General features: G+C 37.4%; 1 protein-coding gene across 4 annotated transcripts in view; it reads right to left on the bottom strand.

The window, feature by feature from the left end:
• INTS7 (integrator complex subunit 7) overlaps positions 1–12930 on the bottom strand; it is a 101959-nt gene that overhangs the window by 53202 nt on the left and 35827 nt on the right. The window lies entirely within an intron of this gene.

A 12930-nucleotide genomic window follows, 5' to 3' on the forward strand; every position in this document is an offset into this window, starting at 1 on the left:
AATTTTAAAATATCCATCATTAGACCTAGAAATTTCTTTTCTGAAAATTTATGATCACAAAGGTGATTTTTCACAAACTATTCAATGCAGAAATGTCAACAGTAACAGTAAAAGTATCAGAAACAACCCTAATGTCTATCTGTGGGGAACTGGGTATATAAAAGAAGTACCACACAGCTGATAAAAAAAAAAAAAGTGCCGTAGATCTAGCTGCTAATATAAGATGTTCGGCTGCGTGCAGTGGCTCACACCTGTAATCCCAGCACTTTGGGAGGCCGAGGCGGGCGGATCATGAGGTCAGGAGATTGAGACCATCCTGGCTAACATGGTGAAACCCTGTCTCTACTAAAAATACAAAAATTAGCCAGGTGTGGTGGCAGGTGCCTGAAGTCCCAGCTACTCGGGAGGCTGAGGCAGAATGGCATGAACCGGGGAGGCGGAGCTTGCAGTGAACGGAGATCGTGCCACAGCACTCCAGCCTGGGCGACAGAGCGAGACTCCGTCTAAAAAAAATTAAAAAAAAAAAGTCCCCCCATATTAAGAGGTAAAGGTTTAAAACATGCATGTAGTGTATTTTCACTTGTAAAGAAAAAAAGATGGGGCATACACAGGTTTCCATACTGATGAAAAAGTTTAGGAAGGTTACATAAGAAACTATTAACAGTGATCACTTCTACAGAGGAGACCTATGAGATGACTTATATTTCACTCACTGTATACTTTTGAACTCTAGAAATTTTTTGTCAGGTGCATGAATACTTTTTCGACTGAAAGAAAGACCTAGTTAACAAGAAAAACAGCAGCAGCCCAAAAATTACCATGAAAGGAATGGAAATAGACCTGAAAGATGCAGTATGTTTCTGGTAACCGAAGGGAAGACAGTCTAGGTAATGCATACAACACATACTTTAGCAATTAGGCCAGAATATGGGGTGTTTAATTTTGGCCTAAGAAGAGAAATGTTCAAAAGGATAGAGGCTAAGATCGGGGGGGATTAGGTCAGATGATATAGGGCCTTAAAAGTTAGGCAATTAAAACCTAACGAAAAACGAAAAAAAGAAGCCAGAGGAGAGGAATAATGGCATCTAAAGTGTTAGGGAAGATAATTCTGGCAAATGGTAAACAAAACAAAGTTAACAAAGAGAACTGAGAGTGAAGGATGCCAACCTATAGCCTCTGTCAGCAATCCAGGCAGGTGGTGATGATGGCCTGAACTAGAATTTGGTGGCAGGAATGGAGACTAGTGAATGAGTATGACAGACATTTTAAAAGAGATTACATATCAAGAAATGAACAAGAAGGATTCACTAATTATTGCCAACTTTCAAATCTAGTAACCAGATTCCATTTAAAAGATTGAAATTTATGGGGGATAAGCCAATTTTAGAAAAAGGACAGAAAATAGGATGAGACATGAAGTCCAAGAAGAAAACATCCACCAGGCATTTGGAATCTAAGATACAGCAAATTTTTAATTGGAAGACACACATCAGAATTCTGGCTCTGCCACCTACCATGTCTCTGATCTGAGCCAATTACTGAAATATTTGAGCCCCAACTTCTTTGTCTGTAAAATGGGGTATTTACAAAGAACTGCTGATTTTCATAAAAAACACCTCTAGAAAAATATACAAGAGATATTGGTTGCCACTGGGCAAAGGAGCTGTGTAGATGACAGAACAGTAGGTGGGAAATAGTCACTATATATCCTTTCGTAGTTTTGGAATTTTGACCACATGAATGCGCTGGCATTTAAAAAACTGAATTAAAATTAAAAATCAAATGTAAGTGAGGTGACATCTACTGTCTGTAAGATTACAAAGCCACTGAAAGTCAAAGCACTTTGCAACCCATACAGGCTACTATGCTAGAGAACAATATAGAAGCTCAGGTAAAAGGATTAGATTGTCGGAGGCCCTGCAAACCGGCATTAAGAAAGGCCATAAGAATGACAGAGAATAACTGGTAGAAAGCAGAGAGCCATGGACTCAACTTGGAAGAAAAAGGGCAGTGAAGAATACAGAGAAGGTGCAGGTTAGGTAGTGTAATGAATGAGTGAGGACAGCTAAGTGCCAAAGGAAGGGGCAGGTTGACAGTGCCAAATGTAAAGTGCCTAAGCAAAGTGACAGGAAAACAGATCAAAATGCAAGTGTATAAAAGAAACAGCAGGGGATGAGGAAATAAAAGCAGATATAGATGCTGTTACTGAAGTTCAAAAGAATGCATTTTTAAAAAGTGATTATTATTTAATACTATAATTTATATTTATTTATTCAAGCACTTAGGCCATTTCAGTTTGTTCACTTTTTGTTACCTAAATTGGCCTGCCTTGTACTGTTAATTAACTTGTGATTAAGACTAATATCCTAAACCAAACAGCCCCAGAAGTTAGGAACTATGTCCTGTATTTATATGTATTCCATATTATGTCTCAGATTGCTCTATGTATAATAGATATTTAGCCTTCTGTGATAATAAACTAGGTGAGACATTTTATATAAAATGACAATAATTTTAAATAAGAAGAATTTTACCATTTAAAAAACTGAATATTAGAAAATCTTGTGATAAAATTATTTACGTTATATTCTGTTTCTGTCATCTAGCACATTATTGGGAACCTAAAGCAGTCTCGGTAAATAAATACTCGTTTAAGCCTGGGCGCATAGCAAAGTCCCATCTCTACTAAAAAGTTTTTAAAAATTAGCTAGGTGTGGTGGGGCACATGTGTAGTCCTAGCTACTTGGGAGGCTGAGGTGGGAGAATCACTTGAGCCCAGGAATTTGAGGTTGCAGTGAACTGCAATTGTGCTACGGCACTCCAGCTTGGGCAACAAGTGAGACTCTGTCTTAAAAATAATGATAATAAAATTAAAAAAACACTGATTTAAACAAACGTTCATTAATCCAAATCAGTAAGCATAACAGAGCAAATCATGAAGTTCCTCAGAAATGGTACGTCAATCACATTTCAATATAAAATCTGGTTTATGGACATTATCTACTACAAAATTTTACCAGGATCATTTTTCATATCAACAAAAAAGGAAAAACTGTCTTTTCAAAAGGAGTCCTCGGTCTCATTCATTACCATTGCCTTCTTCACTAACTATCTGGTCTAAATTTTCCTCTCTACTGGTTTAACTCACTATTCAACTAGAGGCTCTGGCCTGAATTATTGTTTTCTGGGTCAATCCCTAAATAGGGTCTTCTCGTATACCCTGGAATAGGACTGGCCACCAGGGATGTGTTCCAGAAAAGTATAGTAAAATGAAGTTTATAATCTTTAAAGTAAAACAAAACAAAAAAAAAGTTATGTTTGAAAGTATTCTGTCAGAGACATAATACCTCAAAGTTTTCTGTCTCCATTGTACTAACTGCAAAGAAAAAGATTATTACAAGAACTAATTCTAAGGCTGAACTTGTCACCACTCCTCCTAGTCACGGGTAAGGTACAAATTAGAACCTCTCAGAAGAGATAATGCTAAAAATAAAATTTACATCTTTGAGACTATCTGGAACAAATAATATTTTGCTCTGTAACAGAAAGGTTGCATAAATCAAATATTCTCTTCCAGTAAGACTACAGGCTGGGTGCGGCAGCTCACGCCTGTAATCCCAGCTACTCGGGAGGCTGAGGCAGGAGAATCACTTGAACTCAGGAGGTGGAGGCTGAGGTGAATTGAGATAGCACCACTGCATTCCAGCCTAGGCAACAGAGGAAAACTCCATCTCAAAACCAAACCAAACCAAAACAAAACATGTCTTCTTTTCAAACCCCTGAACTGTTTATAAAAAGTGATCCTACAATGGGCCACAAATAAACTTTAAGAATAACAAAAAGTTAGCAACAACAAAAATTCCACCAACAAATACGGAAAACTAATCACTTCAAAAGTAGAAAACATTACACTAATGCCATGGTCAAAGAAGAAACAAAAATTGCTCTCATGGACATTTTAAAAAAATCATTTACAGTAGCATTAAAACCATGAAATATTTAGGAATGTATCTAACAAAATATGTGCAAGATTTGTATGCTGAACTAAAAACCACCCACGTGGCCCGGCGTGGTGGTACACACCTATAACCCCAGCATTTTGGAAGGCCGAGGCAGGCAGATTGCTTGAGCCCAGGAGTTTGAGACCAGCCTGGACAAAATAGCGAGATCTTGTCTCTACAAAAAAATACAAAAATTGGCTGGGCATTGGTGTGCACCTGTGGTTTCAGCTCCTTGGGAGGTTGAAGCAGGAGGATCACTTAAGCCCAGGAGGTCAAGATTGCAAAGAGCCATGATCACACCACTGCACTCCAGCCTGGGCACTGGAGTGAGACCCTGTCTCAAAAAATAAATAAATAAAAATAAAAACCACTGATAAGATGAGGGATAAAATACTACAAATTGGGTACAGTGCATAGTGCTTGGGTCATGGGTACAACAAAATCTCACAAATCACCAAAGAACTTACTCATGTAACCAAATACCACCTGCTCCCCAAAAACCTATGGAAAAAAATAAAACAAAACAAAAATACCACTGATGAGAAACTGAAGAAGAGCTTAAAAAAAAAAGAGAGAGAGAGAGATAGGCCAGGTGCAGTGGCTCATGCCTGGAATCCCAGCACTTTGAGAGGTTAAGGCAAGTGAATCATTTGAGACCAGGAGTTTGAGACCAGCCTGGGCAGTGTGGCAAAATACCATCAATACAAAAATTAGACAGGCGTGGTGGCATGTACCTGTAGTCCTATCTACTTCAGAGGCTGAGGTGGGAGGATCACCTGAGGCTGCAGTGAATCATGATTGCACACCACCGCCCTTCAGCCTGGGCAACAGAGTGAAACCTAGCTCCAAACAGGAAGAAAAAAAAAAAAGGAGAGATATACCACGTTCCAAAAAAACCACAATACTACTGGCCAGGCACAGTGGCTCTCACCTATAATCCCACCACTTTGGGAGGCTGAGACGGGCAGATTACTTGAGATCAGAAGTCTGAGACCAACTTGGCCAACATGGTGAAACCCCATCTCTACTAAAAATACAAAAATTAGCTGGGGGTGGTGGTGTGCACCTGTAATCCCAGCTATTTGGGAGGCTGAGGCAGGAGAATCGCTTGAACCTGGGAGGTGAAGGCTGCAGTAAGCTGAGATCACGCCACGGTACTCCAGCCCTGGTGACAGAGCAAGATTCCATCTCAAAAAAAAACAAAAAACAAAAACAAAAACAAAGAAACCCCCACAATACTATTAAAATGTCAATTCATCCCAAATTGATCTTCAGATGTAAAGACCAACAAAAATCCCAGCAGACTTTTTTGGTAGAAATTGACAAACTGATTCTAAATTTTACATGGAAAGGCAGTAGACCTAGAATAGCCAAACTGAATTCCTGGGCTCAAACGATCCTGCCAGCTGAGTCTCCCAAGTAGGAAGGACTATAAGTATATACCAGTACGCCTAGTTGATTTTTAAAAAAAATTTTTTTTGTAGAGACAGAGTCTCACTATGTTGCCCAGGCTACTCTTAAACTCCTCACCTCAAGTGATCCTCTCACCTTGGCCTCTTAAAAGTGCTGGGATTATAGGCATGAGCCACCACATCTCACCCAGCCTAATAATTTTGAAAAAGAAATACAAAGGTAGAGGACTCACACTGATTCCAAGAGTTGCCATAAAATGACAGTAATCAAGACAATGTCCTATTTGCTTAATGACAGATATACAGACCAAGGGAACAGAATAGAATTTAGAAATAAATCCACACAGATATGGTCAACTGATTTTCAACAAAGATGCTAAAGCAATTCAACGGGAAAAGAAAAGTTTTCCCCATGAAAGGGTGCTACAACTGGCTATCCAAATGCACCTTGATGCCTATCTTATACCATACACAAAAGCCAACTCAAAATGGATCACACAGGGCTATATATAAAAATTAAACTACAAAACTTTTAGGAGAAAACTTTTGTGATTTTGGGTTAGGCAGACTTCTTAGATAAAATACAACCTATAAAAAAAAACCATTAATAAATTAGATAGATTTTATCACAACTTAAAACTTCTTTTCAAAAGACAGATATTAAAGATATATATTGAGAGGAAATATTTGTAAAACATACATCTGATAAAACATCAAAAATATATAAATAACAATAACAAAAAGACAAAAAACCTAATAAAAAAATAAAATATTAAAATAGGCACTTCACTGAAGATACAGATGACAAATAAGCCTGTAAGATGCTCAACATCATTAGTCATTAAGAAAATGCAAAATAAAACCATGATGAAATACCACTACACACCTATTACAAAACCATACAACACAAAGTGCTGGCAAGGATACAGAACTAGAACTCATATATGGCGTGGGTAAGTAAAATGGTATTGCAATTTTGGAAAACGGTTTTGCAGTTTCCTACAAAGTTAAATGGAATAAGTGCTTACCACACAACCCAGCAATTCCATTTCTAGGTATTTACCCAAGAGATGTCACACAAAATTGCGTATGATTTTCGTGTATGATTGCAGCTTTATTCATAATGGCCAAAAACACAGAAATAATCCGAATGTCCGCCAACTTGTGAACAAATTGTTGTATGCCCATATACCTGAATACTGCTCAGCAATAAAAAGGAATGAACTATTGCTACATGCAACAACATGGATAAATATTAAAAGTATTATGGTAAGTGAAAGAAGCCATATCCAAAAGGCCATATACCATATGATTCTATTTATATCCTAGAAAGGCAAAAATCACAGCAACAGAAATCAGACTGGTAGTTGTCAGGGGCTGGGGAAAGGACTGACTTCAGAGGGGCCTGCAAGAAACTTTGAGGGGTGATGAAAACGTTCTGTATCTCAACTGTGGTGGTGGTTTCGTACATTTGTAAAAACTCATCCAACTGCATACCTAGAAAAGTTTCTGTAAATAAATTATACCACAATAAATCCGGCTTTTTAAAAAATGCATTTCAAACTAATGGCAATAAGAACAACACAAGACATAATTTATGAAATGTGGTCAATCTGTACCAAGAAGCAAATTAATGGTCTTAACTGCTTTCATTATTAAATAAGAAAAATAAAAATAAATGTACCAAGCACTTGAAAAAGATGAGAAAGTAAAGCTTCTGGCAAGTCTAATCAAGAAAAACGGGATATATAGGTTGGGCGTGGTGGCTCACACCTGTAATCCTAGCACTTTGGGGAGGCCGAGGCGGGTGGATCACCTGAGGTCAGGAGTTTGAGACCAGCCTGGCCAACATGGTGAAACCCTGTCTCTACTAAAAATACAAAAATTAGCCTGGCAGCGTGGCTCATGCCTGTAATCCCAGCTACTTGAGAGGCTGAGGCAGGAGAGTCGCTTGAAGCCCGGAGGCGGAGGTTGCAGTGAACTGAGATGGTGCCACTGCACTCCAGCCTGGGCAACAGAGTGAAACTCTATCTCCAACAAAAAAGAAAGAAAGAAAGAAAGAAAGAAAGAAAGAAAGAAAGAAAGAAAGAAAGAAAAAGAAAAAGGGGAAATAAACACAAATGTACAAGATAAAAAATTTTAAAAATCAAAGATATTAGAAGTTAAAAAGACTCTTTATGCTGATACTAATGAATTTGAGAAGTAAAGTAAATGGGAAACAAATGACCAAAACTGATTCCAGAAGAGCTAAAAAACTGACAGGAAAACAACATGTAGTGATTGGAAACGTTCTCAAAACAACTATCACTGGAAAAAGTTCTAGATCCAGATAAATTTATGGTACTTTTAAAGTTATACCTTCAGAAACAGAAAATTCTGTTATAGTTCTTAACCATTCCAGAGTATAGAAAAACTTCCCAGTTCATTTTATTAAGACAGCACAACCCCAACCCTACAATCTGTCAAAGTATTCAAAAAGGAAAACTAAAGAATAAACTTACCTTTAACTTACAGCTACCCTTTAAAAAGTATTTATTTGTATGTGCCAGACACCACATTATATATTGCTTTACTCAAATATCTTACCTGGCAATCCTCTATTTGAATTTCTATGTTTATTTGAATTTCTATGTTTCCTTAAAAAGTTTCTTTTTGCCTCCCCCATTTTTACCCATACCTAATGACCACGTTTCCTAATTACCTAACAAAACAAAACCCAAAAAAATCCATCACAAGAGACTTTCTGTAACTTTTTACCATAATACCTATTCATGCACTTACATTAGGCTTCTTAAGGTCTTCCTTCCGATTCTATGTGAACTAGAGAAAGCCTATCTACTTCTACTCTGGGTCCCTTCCAGTCTCACCTACTCAAAGACATTGCTCTAGCAATTTTTGCCCTCTACCAGGTCATTTCCATCAATAAAAAACAAGTTTACTCCTCCCAGGATAAAAACAAACAGCATACCCTTTAGCAATACCATATCATTTCTCTGCTCCCTTGAGAGCAGAATTCCTTTTTTTTTTTTTTTTTGAGGCAGATTTTGCTCTTGTTGCCAGGCTGGAGTGCAACGGCACAATCTCGGCTCACTGCAACCCCTGCTTCCCGGATTCGAGCGATTCTCCCACCTCAGCCTCCCAGAGTAGCTGGGATTACAGGCATGCACCATCACGCCCAGGTAATTTTGTACTTTTAGTAGAGACAGGGTTTCTCCATGTTGGTCAGACTGGTCTTGAACTCCACCCACCTTGGCTTCCCAAAGTGCTGGGATTACAGGCATGAGCTACCACGCCCAGCCCAGAATTCCTTTTAAAATGTTTTCTACAGTAGGCACTCAATACTTATGGGTTCCGCATCCACTGATTCAACCAACTCCAGATCGAAAGTATTTGAAATATTAATAATAAAAAAGAATAATACAAATAAAAAACAACATAATACAACTATTTACTTAAAATTACATTGTATTAGGTATTATAAGTAATCTTGAGAAGGGTCGGTCCTGGAATCAATCTCCAGGGACACTGAGGGACCAATGTACATTCACTGCCTTAAATCTCTCTCCTATTTTTCTGCAGAATCCACTCTAATCAGCCTTTTACCCACAATGCTGCAGCAAAATTGCTCTCTTAAGGTTATCAATGACTTCATGTTGCCAAACGCAAAGGTGAACTATCAGTCCTTATCTTGGCGAATATGGCTGCAGCAGCTCTCGTGGTAGATCAAGGTCTTCTCCCTACAAAATACTATTCTGACTTATGTATTACTGGCCACTCCTTTCCAGGCTCCTTTGCTGGTTGTTTCTCAGCTCATCATTCCCTAAATCTTCTCTAGCCATATTGTCTCCCTAGTTGAGCCATCCAGTCTCATGGCTTCAAATACCATCCATAAACTGATAACTCTCATATTTATAACCTCAGCTATATCTGTCCACTGAACTCCAGGCACCTATGTCCTTGACATCTCCACCTGGATGTCTGACATTTTACCCTTTATATACTCAGAAGTGAACTCTTGATCTTCAAGAAATGAGTCTCCCAGAGTCTTGCCCATTCCAAGTAAATGACAATTGCTTTTGTTGATGGCAAAAAGTTTATAGCCACCTTTCTTTCTCTACACTATGCCAGGAAATCCATCAGCTCTAGCCTTTAAAATATATCCAAACTATTACCACTTCTCACTACCACCCCAACTACCTTGGTTCAGGTAATTATATATTTTCTAATTGGATTATTTGTTACTGCCTCTTAAATGTTCTCCCAGCTTCTGCCTTTGGGCCCCTACAACCTAGTCTCAATATAGCTAAGCCAGAGATAATATTTTAGAACTTAAGTCAGATAATGTCCTCTGCTCAAAATCTTCAGAGGCAATCTATCTCATGTAGAGTAAAAAGCTAAAGTCCTTAAGAAGGACTCAAAGGCCCTAAATGCCTATTCTTCCCTATTATCACCTAACATCACCTCCTACTAATCTCCCCTATTAACAGTCACACTGACCTCACACTCATGAATGTTCTCACTTTAGGGTCTTCAGGCTTTTCTCCTGCTGATAATACCCTTCCTTCAGGGGCCCACAAAATTGACATTCCCGTCTTTAGGTCTTTCCATAAATGTCAATTTCTCAGTGAGGGTTTCTCTAACCAGACCTAAAACTGCAACCTCCACCTTCCATATTCTCTAATCTTCTTCCTGATTTAATTTTTCTTAGCATCATTTATCACTATCTGACGTCTCTGCCTAGCAGAAGCAAATGCAAATCTCTACAGGAAAGTACTTTTTAGTCTGAGCCTCAAATAATTCCCACACATACTTCTCCAAGAATAATGAGTATTTCAAAGTGAAAAACAACCAGGTAAACAAGGAAAAAGGGTATAGAAATAGAGAGCAGAGACAAATCTGCAGACTTTAGATAAACTGAAAAAATAATTATTGAACTAAAACATATATAAGAAGAAATTACTGAGAACACAGCACAGAGAAAATAGAAAACAAGATAAGGCGCATGAAGGATTAACGGGAGAAGGGTTACCATACCTTTAATGGGAGGTCCAGAAGAAAAGGTGAGAAAAAGAGACAGTGGCAATATCTGAAGAAATTACAAGTAACAATTTCCCAGAAGTGCTGAAAGACACCAATCTTCTGAGTCAAGAAATCAAACACAGTCTAGATAGTTTAAAAAGAAATTCACAACTAGACATTTCATAGTGAAACTACAGAAAATCAAGTCAAAGAGAACAACTTTAAAGAAAAAAAAAAAATCCTTCCAAAGAGTATTACTACTTTTCAGCAGCAATAAAGAAAACCAGTAGACAGCAGAATGGTATCCTCAACGCCCTGAGAATTGTATCCTGAGAAAGCATCTTTCAAGACTGAGGACAAAATGAAAGCATTTTTAGGCAAGGAAATATTGAGAGGGTTTACCACCACAGACTCTCACTCAAGGACCTTCCGAAGGCAGAAGGAAAAGTAATTAGGAAATAGCTGAGATGCAAGAGAGCAAAGACAATGGAAGGTCCAAATGAACAATTAAGTTCCTAAACAATAATGAAACTATGTAAGAAAAAATAGTTTAATTGTATTTTATTTAACTTGTATTTTAATTACACAAAACAATAATACATAAAAGTTTAGAGTGATGAAAAGGGCATTCAAGTGTGCTCAGAGGACTTTTAGCAGAATTAACTTTAGACTGATAAAAATGACTATCAGTTATATTTTCATTTCTAGGATAACAACCAAAAGAATACTTAACAAGACTGTATACTTCCAGACTAGTCAAGTCAAATGGAATGGTAGATATCAAAAACAATCAATCCAGAAAGAAACCCCCATCTCCTCCAAAGAGTGAAAAGGAACAGGGGAGACACAGAGAAAACACAAAATAAAATGGTAGATTTAAACTCAAATGTGTGATAAATCACAGTAAATCAGATGAATCAAATGCTCCATCTGAAAACGACAAAGACTGCCAGGCTGGATTAAAAATAATCACACCTGTAATCCCAGCACTTTGGGAGGCTGAGGTAGGTGGATTGCTTGACGTCAAGAGTTCAGGACCAGCCTGGGCAACATGATGATGATTCTCTACTAAAAATACAATAATTAGCCGTGTGTGGTGGCATATGCCTGTAGTCCCAGCTACTTGGGACGTTGAGTGGGAGGATCGCTTGAACCCTGGAGGTGGAGGTTGCAGTGAGCCAAGACTGTACCATTGCACTCCAGCCTGGGTGACAGAGCAAAATTCTGTCTCAAAAAAACAAAAAAAACAAAAAAAAACAATTAAATGCTGTTTATAAGAAACGTGAAACATAAAGATATATAAAGATTGAAACTAAAAAGATGGTAAACAACCTATCATGTCAACAAATGTAAAAGAAAGCTAAAGTAGTGATGATATTAATATCAGACGAAATAGACTAGGGCAAGAGACACATTAAAGGGACCTAAATAAGTGGAAAGATATAACATGTTCATGCACTGGAAGACAGTATTATAAAGTTACCATACAAACTGATCTTTACATTTAGTGTAATCCCAATCAAACTGTTAAACTTGACAAGCTGGTTCTGAAATTTATACAGAATTGCCAAGGACCAACAAAGTATGAGTATTCAAAATATATAAAAAATAATTACAAATCAACAGAAAAATAGGCAAGAGACCTGAATAGCCATGTCATAAGAGAAAATCCAAATGATCAATAAACATATTAAAAAGGTGCTCAATTTCTTTAATAATCAAGGAGTCATACATAAAAAGTACGATTTCTAAACTGGTAAAAATTTAAGTCTAATTCTATGTGTTGGTAAGGATGTGATCAATGGATGCCCTCATACATAGCAGGAATGTAAACTGCTTCATTGACTTTGGAAAATAGTTTGACATTATCTGTTAAAATTGAAGATACGCATTTTCTATAAGTCAGAAATTTCATTCCTAGGTATACACTCTAAAGAAATCTGCATGTGTGCACTGGGAGACAAACAGAAGAATGTTCTGCACTGTTTGCAACAGGCCCATGCTGGAAATAACCCATCAAGAGCAAATAAACTGTGATACATTCATACAATGGGATAATACATTACAATTAAAGGGAAAAGACATGAATAAGTCTCACCAGTGTAACACTGAGCAAAAGAAACAAAAAGAAAGTTAAACAGTATTCTTTAGGAATACATGTGAAGAAGGTAAAAGAAGAGCAAAGAAATTATTATCACGAAAGTCAAAATAGTGGTTTGCTTTTGGTAGGTGTAAAGTTTCAATCAGGAAGGACCATGCAAGGGAAGGAGGCAGGGTTCTGTGATCCTGTAATATTCTATTTCCAGCTGGATGGAAGTTGCATGGGTTTTCACTTAGAAGTATTTAAACTATTTATACATTTTTACATACTTTTCTCACTTAAAAGTATTTAAACTATTTATACATTTTACATACTTTTCTGTATGTGTGATCTATCTCACAATAAGAAAAAAATGAGAAGGAATAATACCGTGCTTCTCACTGATCTTTTTTTTCTT

The sequence above is a fragment of the Colobus angolensis genome, unplaced genomic scaffold, assembly GCF_000951035.1.
Source record: "Colobus angolensis palliatus isolate OR3802 unplaced genomic scaffold, Cang.pa_1.0 Scaffold100, whole genome shotgun sequence".
In the NCBI taxonomy this organism is placed as follows: domain Eukaryota; kingdom Metazoa; phylum Chordata; class Mammalia; order Primates; family Cercopithecidae; genus Colobus; species Colobus angolensis.